This window comes from Triticum urartu, chromosome 3A (assembly GCF_056163025.1).
Source record: "Triticum urartu cultivar PI428250 chromosome 3A, HENAU_Tu73, whole genome shotgun sequence".
Lineage (NCBI taxonomy): Eukaryota > Viridiplantae > Streptophyta > Magnoliopsida > Poales > Poaceae > Triticum > Triticum urartu.
The window spans coordinates 308,134,755-308,154,006 of NC_141875.1; positions in this window are offsets into that span (position 1 = coordinate 308,134,755).

The window sequence follows — 19,252 nt, forward strand, 5'->3', positions numbered from 1 at the left end:
GCTGAGCGGTCCGGACCATGTTTTTCCCGCAAATTAGAACCAAACATGGAAGTTTTGCGGGAGTCCGAACACAAGACACGTGTAACATCCCAAATTTTTAATTTATAATATTATACACTAGATCATCAATGCATATCATATTTTATTTACTTTTGGCCTGATTCAGAAATTCTATGCAACTCAAGGACCCACGGAGAGAGTTGGGGATTTCGTTATTTTCATATTTGGGTTCTCTCAAATTTTGAAAATAGGATCATTTGATTTTATTTATTTTATCTTTAATTATTTCTATAATAAAAATATGAGAGAGGGAATAAAATAACTTTCCCAAAATAAAGAAATATTGAAGGTTTAATAAAAAATCAAGTAAGATTTTATTTCAGATTTTCTCGCTATTTTATTTGAATTTAGGAAAAATTGCACGATTTCAAAACTGCATTTTAGAGCCAAGAAAATGTTCATCCTATTCTAAATATTTTAATTAGACGATGAAAATTTGTTTTGGCATTTTTAGATTTTTATTTATTTTTCTAGGATTTTCTTAGTTCAACGGGATTATTTATAAAAAAAAGCTCCCGCGTGCCCGACTGGGCCGAAGGCCCAGCCACCGCCGTCTCCCGCACCGGATCGGGACCGGAGTCTCGATCGCCGCCGCCGCCCGAGTCCGGGAGGAGCACGCCTCCCGAGGCGCCCCTCCCCCAAGCCAGGACGCCCCCCTCTTTTTACAGCCGCCGCCACCCCGCCTCGCCTCACCCCACCCCGCGCACCTCGCCTGCCCCGCCGACACAGTCGCTCGCCGCCGCAGCCATCGCACGCCGCCGCTTGCCGCACCTGCCCCGCCGACGCCTGAAGCCCCGCCGGAGCCGCCGGACTTCGCCGGAGCCCCGAGGAGGTAGCCACCCGCCGTCGCCCCGGTTTTCTAAGAAAAATCGATTCAGTTTTTTAGAAAACCTTAGGGTTTTTTTTCTAGATCGGTTTTATCGGTTCTTTTATTTAGCGAGCATTCGCTCGTTCGTTCGTTTTAACAAACGCGTTCACCGTTTAGTTTCAGATAACGAACGTTCATTCGTTAATCTGTTCGTCAGTTTTTCTTTTTCTTGAGTTTTTCCGCGATTATTTTTTATCGCGATTTCTGATCCGATTTTCGTTCTAGTTTATCTTTTCGCTCGACTATCGGAATCAGGCGATTCAAACGCTTGGAGTTTCGTCTTGAAACCCTCTTCCGTTTAACCAACTCAAACAAGTTTTTGCATCTGTAAAATTTGACCTAGATCCAGATTAGTAAACAAAGCTTGTTTCTTTCGTCGTCTGACTTTCGTTGCTTCGTTTGATTTGATTCTTTTTGCAAACCGGAGTTCTTAAGTTGAACTTTCTGGTTAGATTTCTTATTCGAGTTTTACCCGTGCATTAGATGAGTACTTATTGTGTGCTTGTTTGTTTGCGATAGAGTACCCGGAGTGCGCCGCTTGCTACTTTGAATCTCTAGGTTTCGCGGATCATTAGCAAGGCAAGTAACACTTCGATCATACCTCTTTACTACCCAGTTTCTATTGCATTAGATCGATCATCAAACAATTGCATGATTAGGATCTAATTAAAATGTGGGTTTTGGGAAGTAGATGAGGTAGTACCTATTACCTGTTTTATTATCAAACCCTTGGGAGTTACTCTACCTTTGCTTATTATGCCATGCTATGCTAGTAGACGTGGATTGGGTGAGTGTATCCATGATAGATGTGAGATTGTTAATTAATGGTTTATTTAAGATGACAACTTTAATACACATCTGGGTGGATTGAGGCACCTGGGTATTCCAGCGATTGCCTGTTTTTCTTTATGGACCGCCACCTAGGCTTAAAGGAATCATGAGATTATTCATGCTAGAAACTTCCGTGTGCAGCCACAAGCTACTATGGGCTCTAGCATAGTTGATTAAGTCGTGCGAACTCTTACAGTGGTAAACTAGCAGATGTAGGGGAAAATAGGTGTAACGGTCTACCCGATCGTAAGGTGCTAGCGCTTCTGAAAGACTATGTCTCGGTCATCCGTTTCTCAAACACCATGTAGTGCGAGAATCCCAACGGAGGAGATCGAGTCTTGTGGGGAAAGGTACGCAAACCTCTGCAGAGTGTATAAACTAATCATGATTAGCCGTGTCCCCGGTTATGGACGTTTTGAGTATTTAGTACTTGGATTATCATGTGAATCTCATCATGTTACTTTAATTAATTTTGTTGGGTTTTAATGATAATGTTTAATTGGGATTGAGAGGATGTCTATATTCTCAATGTTTTAACAACCACCATGATAGTTAAATAAAATTTATTTCTTTGTAGTAGGGAAAAACTGGCTTTACGCAAAACTGTAACCATAGAGCTTTTCACCAGCCATATATGCATGTAGTATAGCCTATTCTGTTCACTACTCTCTATGTGTTACATTGCCAGCATATTCCATGTGCTGACCCGTTTTCGAGCTGCAACGTTCATGTTGCAGACTTTTCAGACGACGAGTAAGGTGCCTTTAGGCCGTGGTTCTATACTCAGTGATGCCGTTGGAGTTGATGAACTCACTTATCTTCCAAGCCTTCCGCTGTTATCGTTATTAGATGGCCTTAAGCCATGTTTATTGTAATAAGTTCTCTTTTGAGACATTCGACGTAATAAGTGTGTGATTGCTACCCTGTTATAAATCCTTCAAGTACTGTGTGTGTCAGCATTACTGATCCAGGGATGACACTAAAGCACAGAGATCGAACTGTTTGAGGTCTGGTCGCTACAAGATGGTATTAGAGCACACGCTGACTGTAGGACACGACCACTAAGCTAAAAGCCCTGGATCACTACTCACTCTTCTCATTTCTGACTCCTCATCTTTTCTACTCTTTTAGGATGGCGGATGCAAGGAACAAGTTCACGCAACCGGATGAAGATACACCCTTTGAACGTCACTTGAAGGAAGTCACTAGATACCTGAACATCAGAGTACCAAGCTTCACCGGGACCTACAACGCCACTTTACCTGAACAGGAACGCTAGATGATTCAAGTTCAAGTTCCAGGAAGGACGTTCATGCCTGTCACTGAGCCCATAGAGTTTTCCTTTGATGCACCAGCCCGGAGTCTAGGAAAGAGCATGGCAGCCCACATCACTATGGGGCGCATTGGAGAAGTTTACCACAAGGATCTCAAGGATACTATCTACCAGATTTGCGGGCGCCGAGATGAGCAATGGGAGATGACCAGCACGAGGAAGGATAGATCAATTGCAGCTTTCATCCAGGAGTTAAACCAACACATTCGACGCCAGGAGAACCAGATGTGCACAGGCATGATAGACCTGAAGAAGGCCATGACCAAGATCACGGAGCTGGAGGAAGAACTCAAGTCTACACGCGATGGATATGAGGAGGAAATAGCAACACTAGTGGAGAAGAATGATGATCTGAAGAAGAAGCTAAAAGTGTTCATGGGATTTCCCGCAACTAGAGGAGAAGATGATTGCACTTGTCCAGAGAACTACATCATCATCGACGACATCGACTCGGACCCAGACGATAGCGATGATGACTATGTTGATGAAGCTGGAGCAGATATCATGGAGTCTTCATCGAAGCAGTTTTTCTAGTCGACCACCATATCAGTAGTAGTATTCTCCCATGTATCTAGTATAGCCCGAGCACTTTTGTAACGATAGATAGACCGTTGTATGCCCTTGTTTGATTGAATGAAGTGATTTTGTTTGCATTTGCCTCATGTGCATATGGATAGTGTTTTCTCTCTAGACCTCATTCTATCCTATATTCTCATCTTTTCTAAACCCATCAGATGCCTACGAGACGTGACAATGGATTTGCATTTCCACCGGAGCTCACTCAGTTGATCCAGCAGCAGAATACGTTGATGCAGTTGCTAGTCCAGAATCAGAATCAGAGGAACAACAACAACAACAACCCACCATCGCCACCACCTGTTGATCACTTAACCCGTTTTCTTAGGCTGAATCCGTCGGTGTTCTCTAGTAGCACCGAGCCTATAGTAGCAGATAATTGGCTCCGCAAGATTGGAAGGGAGTTAACCACTACAGGATGTACTGATGCTGAGAAGGTGCGCTTTGCCGCACATCAGTTGGATGGACCAACAGCATCATGGTGGGAGAATTACACTGTCACCTGCCCTATAGCCACGGTGACATGGGACCAATTTCAGCAGGCTTTCCGTACTGCCCATATTTCAGCAGGAGCTATGGCCATGAAGAAGCGTGAGTTTTGCAACTTGCGCCAAGGAGGACGGACTGTTGGCCAGTATGGATGACTTTAGTAAGCTAGCACGTTATGCCCCAGATGACGTTGCTACAGATGCAGCTAAGCAGGAGAAGTTTCTAGAAGGACTGAATGATGAGCTGAGCATGCAGTTGATGGTAGCAACTTTCAACAACTACCAGGAGTTGGTAGATAGAGCTCTCGTGATTGAAGGGAAGCAGCAGCAGATTGAGAACCGCGAGAGGAAGTATGGACAAGGGAAGTACAATTCTGGAGCTCAGCAAAAGCCACATTTTACCCCGAAATCGGGAGGACATTTCCAGCATACCCGTGGAGGAGGTAGCTCGCACAATCATAATGGCCCCAAGAATGGTAATGGGAATGGAGGAAGCAACGGCCAGAACCGTACCAACCCATCAACACCAGCCAAGAGAGACCTAAGCCAAGTCACTTGCTATAAGTGCCAGAAGACTGGACATTACGCCAATGAATGTCCTGAAGCCCAGAATGGAAATGGCAATGTAAGCTCAGGGAAGAAGCCGAACCCTTTCAACAGGGGACAGGTGAATCACGTTAACGTGGAGGAGGTTGAAGCCCGGCCAGATGCAGTAATAGGTAAGTTTTTGGTTAAGTCATTTACTGCAATCGTTCTTTTCGATACTGGTACATCGCATTCATACATATCAAGGGGATTTGTGGATAAGTATAAACTACCCACCAAAGTTCTTAGAACACCTATGTTAGTAAGCTCACCAGGAGCGGAGTATATGGCCAGCCGAGGATGTTTTCAAGTGCCATTGAGTATAGGTAGGCATGTTTTCCCCTCGGATTTAATCATTTTGGAATCACAAGGTTTTGATGTAATTCTGGGTATGGATTGGCTATCGATGTATGGAGGAAACATCGATTGCGCCAGTAAGTCGATTTTGCTTACCACCCCAGAAGGAAGAAGGATCAAGTATGTATCGCGGCATGTGCCGAATAGGACTCAAGTAAATTCCCTAACAGGAGTTGTACAGGAGGAAGTACCGGTGGTAAAGGATTTTCCGGATGTATTTCTAGAAGAGTTGCCAGGCATGCCACCGGATAGGGACATTGAGTTTTTGATTGAGCTTTTGCCAGGCACGGGACCAATATCTAAGAGACCGTATAGAATGCCTGCAAAGGATTTGGAGGAGATTAAGAAGCAGATTAAGGAGTTACTAGATAAGGGATATATTCGCCCAAGTTCGTCACCTTGGGGATCGCCAGTACTTCTAGTGGAAAAGAAGGATGGATCGTTAAGGATGGTTGTTGATTATCGAGGATCGAATGAAGTGACGATCAAGAATAAATACCCACTGCCGATGATCAATGATCTGTTTGACCAATTGCAAGGAGCAAAGGTATTTTCCAAGATTGATTTGCGATCAGGATACCACCAGTTGAAGATTCGAGAGCAGGATATACCTAAGACATCTTTTACCATCAGGTACGGGCTGTATGAGTATACCATTATGTCCTTTGGTCTGACTAACGCACCTACATATTTCATGAACATGATGAACAAAGTGTTTATGGAGTTTTTGGATAAGTTCGTCATAGTGTTCATTGATGATATACTAGTTTACTCGAAGAATGAAGAAGAACATAAAGAACATTTGTGTTTGGTACTTGGTAAGCTCAGAGAACATCAACTATGCGCTAAGTTCAGCAAATGTGAGTTTTGGTTGAAAGAAGTTGGATTCCTTGGACATGTTATATCCAGAGAAGGAATAATAGTAGATCCCATCAAGGTTGTCACTGTGACAAATTGGGAAGCCCCAACAACAGTTGGAGAGATCCGGAGTTTTCTTGGACTTGCAGGATACTACCAGAGATTCATAGAGAATTTCTCAAAAATTGTAAAACCTATGATGGAGTTGTTGAAGAAGGATACCAAGTTCAAATGGACTAAGGAATGTAAGGCCAGTTTTCAGGAGTTGAAGAAACGTTTCGTTACCTCGCCAGTGTTGATTCTGCCAGATCAGCGCAAGGATTACAAGGTGTATTGTGACGCTTCACATCGAGGACTTGGAGCAGGAGGGAAGAGTTGTTTCGTATGCTTCACGACAGCTTAAGCCCCATGAGTTGAATTATGCTACACATGATTTGGAGTTAGCAGCCGTAGTGCATGCATTGAAGACTTGGAGACATTTTCTCATTGGAAACCATTGTGAGGTGTACACGGATCACAAGAGTTTGAAGTACATTTTCATGCAGAAGGAGATGAATCTCAGGCAAAGGAGATGGTTGGAGCTCATCAAGGATTATGATATGAGATTGCATTATCACCCCGGAAAGGCTAACGTAGTAGCCGATGTGTTGAGCCGTAAGAGCCATATCAACACACTAATGACGGGAGATTTACCGAAGGTGTTAGTCAAGGATCTTCGTGAGCTATGTTTGGAGATAGTTCCGAGAGGCTACGTTGTAGCATTGGAGATTCAGTCTATTTTGATGGATAAGATCAGAGAAGCTCAGAAGACCGACAAGGAGAATGCCTCTATAAAGGAGATGAGCAAAGGAACAACTAAAGGATTTCGTGAGGATGAGCACGATACCTTATGGTCTGAGGACCGCGTTTATGTGCCTAATGATCCGGAGATCAGGAAGTTGATTCTGCAAGAGGCCCATGATTCACCATACTCGATTCACCCAGGAAATACCAAGATGTATTTAGATTTAAAGGATACTTTCTGGTGGACAGGAATGAAGAAGGATATTGCAGAGTATGTAGCAGTTTGTGATGTATGTCAGAGAGTAAAGGAAGAGCATCAGAAGCCAGCAGGATTGCTACAACCATTGCCGATACCCGAATGGAAGTGGGATAAGCTAGGCATGGATTTTTATCACGGGATTACCCAGGACCCGTTCAGGCTATGCCTCAATATGGGTTGTAGTCGATCGCTTGACGAAGGTAGCTCATTTCATCCCAGTAAAGACCACTTACACTAGTGCTAAGTTGGCAAAGATATACATGACCAGGATCGTATGTCTGCATGGAGTTTCGGGGAGCATTGTATCCGATAGAGGAACCCAGTTTACCTCAAAGTTCTAGAATCAGTTGCATGAAACTTTGGGTACCAGACTAGAGTTTAGTACAGCTTTTCACCCGCAGATAGATGGACAGACCGAGAGAGTCAATCAGATTTTGGAGGATATGCTGAGAGCTTGTGCACTAGATGATGGATCTAGTTGGGACGACAATTTGCCATATGCAGAGTTCTCTTACAACAACAGTTATCAATTCAGTTTGAAGATGGCCCCTTTCGAAGCCTTGTACAGAAGGAGGTGCAGGACCCCATTGTCGTGGGATGAAGTTGGAGACCGCCAGTTGTTTGGACCGGATTTGATTAAGGAGTCTGAACAAAAAGTGAAATTGATTCGCGATAGGCTCAAGGTAGCCCAGTCCATGCAGAAGAGTTACGCAGATTCTAAACGCAAGGAGACAATTTACGAAGTCGGAGACCGAGTGTATCTTCAAGTATCTCCACTTCGGGGAGTTAAGTGCTTTGGAGTTAAGGGAAAGTTAGCGCCACGTTTTGTGGGACCATACAAAGTTTTGGAACGTATGGGAGAAGTTGCCTACAAGTTGGAATTGCCTGAAGGATTGTCAGGAGTTCACGATGTGTTCCACGTTTTCCAGTTGAAGAAGTGCCACACAGAGATGGCTGATATACCGCTCAGAGATACAGTGCCACTGGAAGCCATTCGGTTGGATAGTGATTTGACCTATGAGGAGAAACCAGTCAAGATTTTCGAGTATGCCAGCCGAGTCACCCGCAGCAAGGTTATCAAGTTTTGCAAAGTTCAGTGGAGCCACCACACCGAGGATGAAGCCAGCTGGGAGTGAGAGGAAGAACTGCCGAAGGACCACCCTCACCTATTTTTTAGCCAACCCGAATATCGAGGGCGAGATTCATCTTAAGGGGGTAGGTTTGTAACATCCCAAATTTTTAATTTGGAATGTTATACACTAGATCATCAATGCATATCATATTTTATTTGCTTTTGGCCTGATCCAGAAATTCTATGCAACTCAAGGACCCACGGAGAGAGTTGGGGATTCCGTTATTTTCATATTTGGGTTCTCTCAAATTTTGAAAATAGGATCATTTGATTTTATTTATTTTATCTTCAATTATTTCTATAATAAAAATATGAGAGAGGGAATAAAATCACTTTCCCAAAATAAAGAAATATTGAAGGTTTAATAAAAAAAATCAAATAAGATTTTATTTCGGATTTTCTCGCTATTTTATTTGAATTTAGGAAAAATTGCACGATTTCAAAACTGCATTTTAGGTCCAAGAAAATGTTCATCCTGTTCTAATATTTTAATTAGACGGTGAAAATTTGTTTTGACATTTTTTTAGATTTTTATTTATTTTTCTAGGATTTTATTAGTTCGGCGGGATTATTTATATATAAAAAAAGCTCCCGCGTGCCTGACTGGGCCGAAGGCCTGGCCCAGCCGCCGCCGTCTCCCGCACCGGATCGGGACCGGAGTCCCGGTCGCCGCCGCCGCCCGAGTCTGGGAGGAGCACGCCTCCCGAGGCACCCCTTCCCCAATCTAGGACGCCCACCTTCTTTTATAGCCGCCGCCGCCACCCCGCCTCGCCTCACCCCACCCCGCCGCCTCGCCTGCCGCGCCTGCCCCGCCGACGCAGCCGCTCGCCGCCGCCTGCCGCGCCGCTCGCCGCCACCTGCCGCGTGTGCCCCGTCGGCGCCGCCGCCCGAAGCCCCGCCGGACTTCGCCGGAGCCCCGACGAGGTAGCCGCCCGCCACCGCCCCGGTTTTCTAAGAAAAAACGATTCGTTTTTTTAGAAAACCCTAGGTTTTATTTTTTTCTAGATCGGTTTTATCGGTTCTTTTATTTAGCGAGCGTTCGCTCGTTCATTCGTTTTAACGAACGCGTTCACCGCTTAGTTTCAGATAACGAACGTTCATTCGTTAATCTGTTCGTCAGTTTTTCTTTTTCTCGGGTTTTTCCGCGATTATTTCCGATCGCGATTTCTGATCCGATTTTCGTTCTAGTTTATCTTTTTGCTCGTTTATCGGAATCAGGCGATTCAAGCGCCTGGAGTTTCGTCTCGAAACCCTCTTTCTGTTTAACCAACTCAAACAAGTTTTTGCATCTGTAAAATTTGACCTAGATCCAGATTAGTAAACGAAGCTTGTTTCTTTCGCCGTTTGACTTTCGTTGCTTCGTTTGATTTGATTCTTTTTACAAACCGGAGTTCTTAAGTTGAACTTTCTGGTTAGATTTCTTATTTGAGTTTTACCCGTGCATTATATGAGTACTTATTGTGTGCTTGTTTGTTTGTGATAGAGTACCCGGAGTGCGCTGCTTACTACTTTGAATTTCTAGGTTCCGCGGATCATCAGCAAGGCAAGTAACACTTTGATCATACCTCTTTACTACCCAGTTTTTATTGCATTAGATTAATCCTCAAACAATTGCATGATTAGGATCTAATTAAAATGTGGGTTTTGGGAAGTAGATGAGGTAGTACCTATTATCTGTTTTATTATCAAACCCTTGGGAGTTACTCTACGTTTGCTTATTATGCCATGCTATGCTAGTAGACGTGGATTGGGTGAGTGTATCCATGACAGATGTGAGATTGTTAATTAATGGTTTTTAAGGTGGCAACTTTAATACACATCTGGGTGGATTCAGGCACCTGGGTATTCCAGCTGATTGCCTGCTTTTCTTTATGCACCGCCACCCAGGCTCAAAGGGATCATGAGATTATTCATGCTAGAAACTCCTGTGTGCAGCCACAAGCTACTATGGGCTCTAGCATAGTTGATTAAGTCGTGCGAACTCTTACACTGGTAGACTAGCAGATGTAGGGGAAAGTAGGTGTAACAGTCTACCCGATCGTAAGGTGCTAGCGCTTCTGAAAGACTATGTCTCGGTCATCCGTTTCTCAAACACCATGTAGTACGAGAATCCCAACGGAGGAGATCAAGTCTTGTGGGGAAAAGTGCGCAAACCTCTGCAGAGTGTATAAACTAATCATGATTAGCCGTGTCCCCGGTTATGGACGTTTTGAGTATCTAGTACTTGGATTATCATGTGAATCTCATCGTGTTACTTTAGTTAATTTTGTTGGGTTTTAATGATGATGTTTAATTGGGATTGAGAGGATGTCTATATTCTCAATGTTTAACAACCACCATGATAGTTAAATAAAATTTATTCCTTTGCAGTAAGGAAAAACTAGCTTTACGCAAAACTGCAACCATAGAGCTTTCCACCAGCCATATACGCATGTAGTATAGCCTATTCTGTTCACTACTCTCTATGTGTTACATTGCCAGCATATTCCATGTGCTGACCCGTTTTCGGGCTGCAACGTTCATATTGCAGACTTTTCAGACGACGAGTAAGGTGCCTTTAGGTCGTGGTTCTATACTCAGTGATGCCGTTGGAGTTGATGGACTCACTTATCTTCCAAGCCTTCCGCTGTTATCATTATTAGATGGCCTTAAGCCATATTTATTGTAATAAGTTCTCTTTTGAGACATTCAATGTAATAAGTGTGTGATTGCTACTCTGTTATAAATTCTTCAAGTACTGTGCGTGTCAGCATTACTGATCCAGGGATGACACTAAAGCACAGAGATCAGACTGTTTGAGGTCACTCTTACACTCATGGCCCACCCAAAAGGAAGGTGGAGCCCGCCCTTTTGTAGCATCTGCATTGTTTCTGTGCCAAAATCCCCCATTCGTATTTACCATCCCGACGCTCTCCACCCAATTCCAGCCATTTTCTCCCACTTTCTTCTTCACTGCCATCGTCGATGCATGGAACCGGATGAGGACCTGTCGGTGATGGAGATGGTGGAGGTGCAGGAGGATCCGAGCATCACCCTTGACTGGAAGATCAACTCGGCAACGCGGCAAAGCGAAGGACGCAAAGGAGGCAACACTCATGAGGCGGAAGGTCGACGGAGGGCGTGCTGATAGCGTCCGTGGCGCTGGGTGTGCTGGTCGCGGCCAGGGTCGTGTAGCCACTATGGTGTCGCCCACCCTCCAGACAGCGTCATGGCCAGAGCATTACAAGGCTCCATACTACTACGCGGCTAAGTAGCTTGATAAGCATTCCACGGCAACCGTCGTCGGGCAAGTGCCTTACATCATCAATGTAAACATGGGGCCACTGCTCTTCTTGGAGTCCTCTTCACCACAACTCGTACGGGCGTGAATGACGGGCGGGGAGCACATTGTTGCTTGCATGCTGTTCGCTGCTATGCCCAAAGCAGGGGAGATGACGTAGACAGTGAGATGCCCAACATCATCCACGACGGAGGTGACGGAGGAGGAGGTTATGAGGACATGCATGTGGAAGATTCGGATCCCACCTAGTTCGGCAACTACACCCACACGCAACAGGGCTACACCCAGACTGGCATGGAGCAGACCGACATGGGCACATAGCAGCAGGATTGGGCCGTCGGATGGGCGGCGGAGGAGGAGGTGGTGGTGGAGGAGGAGGATGGCGATGACGATGATCTGGATGACTTTGTTGGCAATCCGGAGAAGGGTAGAAGTGAAAGCTTCAACATGCGGAAGGACGAGCTGCTGTGAGATGCATGGTTGGCACTAGCCTCGATCCGATCCATGGCATGAAGTAAAAGGGCTCAACTTTTTGGGCCAACATTCACACATGGTTCCATGAAAAAAGCATTTCGCGCCCTACTCCGATGCAGTCATCCGCAACCGTGAACCAAAGTCCCTCAACCATCGATGGTACACCATCCAAGAGGTTGTGGCGAAGTATTGCGGCCACTTGGCGCATCTCATCACACGTGGCCTAGTGGTGTTCAAATCATCGAGCAAGTAAGTTCATTTGGCTGGATATGCGTAGTTTTGTTGATCACTAGCCGGATATGGATAGTTTCCTAATCACTTGTCGGATATGCATAGTTTTGCTAATCATTGGTCGGATATGCACAATTTTGTAGCTTGACATGCATAGTTTTATTGGTCATTGGCCGGATATGCATAGTTTTGTTCATCACTGGCCGGATATGCATAGTTTTGTTTATCACTAGCCGGATATGCATGGTTTTGTTAGCAATGTTTTATTTCGTAGCCTTCTCATGCGTGTAAGGTGTTCAAGAAGTTGGAGAAGAAAAACTTCACTGTCATGCATTGTGTTGGTTGAAGTTGAATGGGCAACTGAAGTGGAAGCCAATACGCCCAAGCCACCGAGGAAGAAACCGATGACCCAACCGACCCAACAAAAGAACCACCCAAGAAGGTTAGAAGATGGTTTCAGGGAAAGAAGTGGGAGGAGGAGATAGCGAAACGAGAAGGTGTGGCGGTCAAGATGAGAGACAGGGTTGAGGACATCTTGTGCAAGAAGGAGGAGGCATACATCAAGCGCTCATACATCAAGGAGTAAAAAATGCAAAGAGGTTCAAACTATTAATGGAAGCGATCGAGAAGAAGCTAGCACTCGGGAAAAAGAGGGCCATGATCGGAAAGAAGAAGGCCATGCTCGAGGAGAAGAAGGCGGTGCTCAAAGAAAATAAGGTGAAGATCGTAGCCGATGCGGAGGATGCCAAGATGTTCTCCTTGAATTTGGAGTCTCTGGATGCCGACGCAAGGATGATCATGCAAGTCGTCCGCTACAAGATGTTACAGCGACGGAAAGATGAGTTGGAGGCGGAGGTCAAGGAGGATGAGGAGGCGGCGGAGGCTGCATACGCGGCGGCGGCAGCGGCACCTTGAGCGTGGAGGCTCGGATTACCCGTCCGGCAGGGCACAAAATCTTAGTTTTCTGCACGGATTACGGGACTAATATTGTTTTGTGATTGGGCATGTAAAAACTTAAGCATACTTGCTTCTTTTTGGTTGTCATCGGGCATGTGATTCGGTGCTTGTGCGACCTGACACACGCTATGGATCAGACTTCATTTGAATTTGAAAGTGCCCTTTACTGGCGGACATATATAGGATATCATTGGATGGCTGCCTCTCGCATCCGTATGTTGGAGCAAATTTGCAGATCAGTGTTTGAGATGCCCTTAGGTCGTTAGATACAAAACAAAATCTAAAACAGGTTGGCAGTCTTCCTTGGGTTTACTGAGATATCGGGCGCGCTGGAAGTTTGGCAGCCTTGGGCCCCTTGATATGTCTCCAACGTATCTATAATTTATGAAGTATTCATGTCATGTTTACAACAATTTTATATGGTTTTGGTATGATTTGATTAGAACTGACCCAGACTGACGTTGTTTTCAGCAAAACTACCGTGGTGTCATTTTTTATATAGAAATAAAAGTTCTCTGAATGGGCTGAAAATTTACGATGATTTATTATGGACCAAAAGAGACCCACGAAGCTTCGTGGGAGGACCAGAAGACCCACGAGGGCATGACAAGCTCGCTAGGCGCGCCCTACCCACCAAGGTGCTTGGAGCAAGCTTGTCGCTTCCTCGTGGGACCCCTTGACGTGAAACCTATGCCAAAAATTCCTATAAATGCCCAAACACCCAGAAAGAACCCTAGATGAGAAGTTCCACCGCTGCAAAGCCTCTGTAGCCACGAAAACTCAATCGGGACCCTGTTCCGGCACCTTGCAGAAGGGGGAAATCATCACCGGAGGCCATCTTCATCATCCCGGTGGCCACCATGATGAGGAGGGAGTAGTTCACCCTCGGGGTTGAGGGTATGTCCCAGTAGCTATGTGTTTGATCTCTTTCTCTCTCTCGTGTTCTTTATTTGGTATGATCTTGATGTACCATGAGTTTTGTTAATATAATTGGATCTTATGGTGTTCTTCCCTCTCTACCTTCTTGTGATGAATTGAATCTTTTCCTTTGAGGTTTTGTTATGTGGATTGAATCTTTTGGATGTGAGAGCACTTGATGTATGTCTTGCGATGGGATATCCGTGGCGACAATGGTATGTCCTATTTGATTCACTTGATGTATGTTCCGGTTATCAACTTGCGGATTCCCGTGGTGACATTGGGGTAATCTATGAATAGGGGTTGGTATGCATTTTCATATTCTTTTCTCTGATAGAAATATTGGGGTACTCTTTGAAGTACTTTGTCTTGGATTGAATATTATAAATCTGAAATTGTGTGATGCACATTGTATAATTAACCCATGGATACTTGTGGTGACATTGGATTATCTAGGTGACATTAGGGTTGATTGATGCGTGTCATATGGTGCTATTTAGTACGAACTCTAGGTTTGTGACACTTATAGAGTTATAGGAATGGCTCAAAAGATTGATCAGAAAGAATAACTTTGAGGTGGTTTCGTATCCTACAAACAATTTCATGTTATGTTCTCCACAATAGGAACTTTAGAGTGATTCTTTGTTGCACGTTGAGGGATTGTTATATGATCCAGTTATGTTACCATTGTTGAGAGATTGTTGTATGAATCCTAGGCCTTGTTTTCAAGCATTGCAATATTGTTTTGCTCACTTTTGTTACTAGTTACCTTGCTGTTTTTATTTATTTAGATTATAAAAATATATTTCTATCATCCATACTACACTTTTATCACCATCTCTTCGCCGAACTATTGCACCTATACAATTTTCCATTGTATTGGGTGTGTTGGGGACACAAGAGACTCTTTGTTATTTGGTTGCAGGGTTGTTAGAGAGAGACCATCTTCATCCTATGCTTCCCATAGATTGATAAACCTTAGGTCATCCACATGAGGGAAAATTGCCATTGTCCTACAAAACTCTGCGTTTGGAGGCCCAACACGAGTCAAGAATAAGTTGTGTAGTAGACATCACACCTCCGCAAGTGAAGTTATTCGCATGGTTGGCTATCAAGAACATGCGTTGGACGTTGGATCGCCTTGACACAAGGGGCCAAATTTGGTGTTTTGACCTTTTTGACAAACTTTAGCCTGATCTGACCCCACTTCGAAAAAAATCGGGATCTGACCCTTTTTCTACTACCACCCGACCTGGCGATAGCCCAACACAACCTACCGCCAGCCACCAGGGCGGTAGGGTAACGGCAGGCCGCACTGTTGTTAATGCCCGCCTGCATGGAAAAAGGATCTACCGCTAAGGGACCTGGCGGTTGGTTGCATTCGTCTACCGCCAGGGACCCCGACGGTAGGGTTCTGTAGTGGATAAGATGCTTGGGTGGGGGTTGTGCTCCCCCACCCAACCATTCACCCCATTCTCCTTCACCTCTCTCCCCCGAGCTCAACCCCTCCCCCCTCTCTTCCTCACACAAGGGCCTCTCAAATCTCTCTCATTTGCTTGAGTTTTGTCGGTGGATTCGGAGCACTTTCATCACCCAAGGTACCCGATAAATCTCCAATGTATCTATAATTTTTTCTTGTTCCATGCTGTTATATTGTCATTCTTGGATGTTTTACAATCATTTTATAGCAACTTTATATCCTTTTTTGGGACTAACCTATTGACATAGTGCCTAGTGCCAGTTGCTGTTTGTTCCTTGTTTTTTACTTCGCAGAAAATCAATACCAAACGGAGTCCAAACGCAATGAAACTTTTTGGAGAATTTTTGGACCAGAAGACACCTGTTGGGCCAAAGAAGTACCAGAGTGGGGCTTCGAGGGGAGCACAACCCACCTAGGCGCGCGCCCAGGTGCGCCCTGGTGGGTTGTGCCCACCTCGGCCGCCTCCCGCACCGCCTCTTTGCTCTATAAATACCCCAAAAATCCAAAAACCATAGGGGAGTCGACGAAACACAATTCCAGCCGCCGCAAGTTCCAGAACCACCAGATCCAATCTAGACACCATCACAGAGAGGTTCATCATCCTCATTGGTGCATCTCCGATGATGCGTGAGTAGTTCATTGTAGACCTATAGGTCCGTAGACAATAGCTAGATGGCTTGCTCTCTCTTTTGATTCTCAATACAATGGTCTCTTGGAGATTTATTTGATGTAACTCTTTTTGCGGTGTGTTTGTTGGGATCCGATGAACTTTGAGTTTATGATCAGATCTATTTTATAGATGAAAGTTATTTGAGTTTTGATCTCTTATATGCATGATTACTTATAGCCTCGTATTTCTTCTTCGAGTTTTTGGTTTAGTTAGGCCGACTAGATTGATTTTTCTTGCCATGGGAAGAGGTGCTTTGTGATGGGTTCTGTCGTGCGGTGTTCTTTGCCAGTGACAGTGCCAGTGACAGAAGGGGCAGCAAGACACGTATTGGCCGTTGCTATTAAGGATAACAAGATGGGGTATATTCCTACATGAATAGATCTTGTCTACATCATGTCATTGTTCTTATTGCATTACTTCATTTTTCCATGAACTTAATACACTAGATGCATGCTGGATAGCGGTCGATGTGTGGAGTAATAGTAGTAGATGCAGGCAGGAGTCGGTCTACTAATCTTGGACGTGATGCCTATATAATGATCATTGCCTGGATATCATCATAATTATTTGAAGTTCTATCAATTGTTCAACAGTAAGTTGTTTACCCGCCGCATGCTATTTTTCTCGAGAGAAGCCACTAGTGAAATCTATGACCCTGGGGTCTATTCTTTATCATATTTGCTTTCCCATCTATTATTTGCCACTTTTATTTTCAGATCTATTATTCCAAAAACCCAAAAATACCTTGCTGCAATTTTTTGCTATTTATTTTATTTTGCATTTATTTGAGATCTGTTTATCTAATCTACTACAAACCAATCTATCTTTTACCCGAGAGGGATTGACAACCCCTCTTACACGTCGGGTTGCAAGTATTTATTCTTTGTGTGTAGGTACCGTTTACATAGTGTGGCTTGGTTCTCCTACTGGTTCGATAACCTTGGTCTCATCACTAAGGGAAATACCTACCGTAGCTGTGCCGCATCATCCATTCCTCTTCGGGGGAAATACTAACGCGGGCACGAGCCATCAAGAAAGGATCTCTGGCGCCGTTGCCGGGAAGACATCATCAACATCTATCAGGTTCCTAATCACAAATCTCATCTCCTTGCAATTTACATTATTTGCCTTCTGCATCTCGTTTTCATCTCCCCCACTTCAAAAAAAATTGTCGTTTTACTCGCCCTCCTTTTCATTCAGCGTTTTCTCGTCAGATCTATTTTTATTTGCGTTCTTGTTTGCGTAGTTGCGATGTCTCAGGAAAAATACCAAATTGTGTGATTTTCCAATACCAATAATAATGATTTTATTAGCACTCTGATTGCTCCTCCCGCCAATAGTGAGGAGTCTTGTGATATTAATGCCACTTTGTTGAATCCTGTTATGAAAGATCAATTTTCCGGTACTCCTAATGAGGATGTCGCGTCCCATCTTAACACATTATGCGATATGCAAAAGAAAACATATGTGGACAATGATTTTGTGAAGTTGAAATTATTTCCGTTTTCTTTGCGAGATCGTGCAAAATTTTGGTTTTGTTCTTTGCCTCGCAATAGTATCGTTTCTTAGGATAAGTGCAAGGATGCTTTTATTACTAAGTATTTTCCGCCCGCGAAAATTATTTCCCTTAGGACACAAATCATGAATTTTAAGCAACATGAGCATGAACATGTTGCACAATCTTGGGAAAGAATAAAATTGATGCTAAGAAATTGTCCTACTCATGGTTTAAATCTTTGGATGATCATACACAATTTTTATGCGGGATTGAATTTTGTTTCTAGAATTCTTTTAGATTCCGCTGCGGGTGGTACTTTTATGGAAATTACTTTAGGTGAAGCTACTAAATTGCTTGATAATATCACGTCTAATTATTCACAATGGCATACCGAAAGAGCACCTACTAGTAAAAAGGTTAATTCGGTTGAAGAAATAAATTCTTTGAGTGAAAAAGTTGATGCTCTTATGAAGTTGGTTTCTAATAAAAGTGCTCCTATTGATCTTAATTATGTGCCTTTGTCTACTTTGATTGAGTAAAATAGTGATGCCGTAGATGTGAATTTTGTCTTGCGAAACAATTTTAATAACAATGCTTATAGAGGTAATTTTAATCATAGGCCTTTCCCAGGAAATTCCTCCAATAATTAAGGTAATTCCTATGGTAATCCTTCTTACAATAATAATAGGAACACCTCTGATCTTGAAAATAATATTAAAGAATTTACCAATGCTCAAAAAAATTCAATAATACGATAGAAGAAATGTTGAATAAGATTGATGATATGTCTAGAAGCATTGATAGAATTTCCCACGACGTAGAAAATCTCAAGTTGAAATTTTTTGTGTCTGAGGTTGAAGAATCAATTAAAGCTTTATATGTTTCTATGGATGAAAGTAAGAAAAGAACCACTATGCTTAGAGCTAAAAGAGAATTTTTAGAAAGAGCGTTTTCTAGCGATTGCTTTCATAAAAATGATGATCTTAAAGTAATTGGTGTTTCTTATATTAATTCTTTGTTTAGTAAGATTAAAATTGATGATAAAGGGACTGAAGAAGAGTCAACTTTAGTTAGAAGGCGTCCCGATAATTTTTTAGGGTGAAAATCTTGTTGAAAATTTTGATAAAAGTGGGTTTGGAGAGGTCAAAACTGTAACTAGTGATGTGCCCACTCTTTTGGATTACAAAGACTTTAATTATGATAATTGCTCTTTATTGATTGTATTTGTTTGTTGTAATCCATGATAAATTCACCCCATGCTTATGAACAAAACAAAGCTTTTACTAAACATATCGTAGATGCCATGATGAAAGCTTTAAAAGAAAAGTTGGAATTAGATATTTCAATTCCTAGAAAATTACATGATGAATGGGAACCTACTATCAAAGTCAAGATTAAAAATTATAAGTGTTTTGCTTTATGTGATTTGGGTGCTAGTGTTTCCACAATTTCGAAATCTTTATGTGATGTGCTTGGTCTTACCAATATTGAAGAGTGTTCTTTAAATTTGTACTTGGCGGATTCTACTATTAAAAAGCCTTTGGGAAGAATGAATGATGTTCTTATTCTTGCAAATAGGAATTATGTGCCTATAGATTTTATTGTTCTTGATAT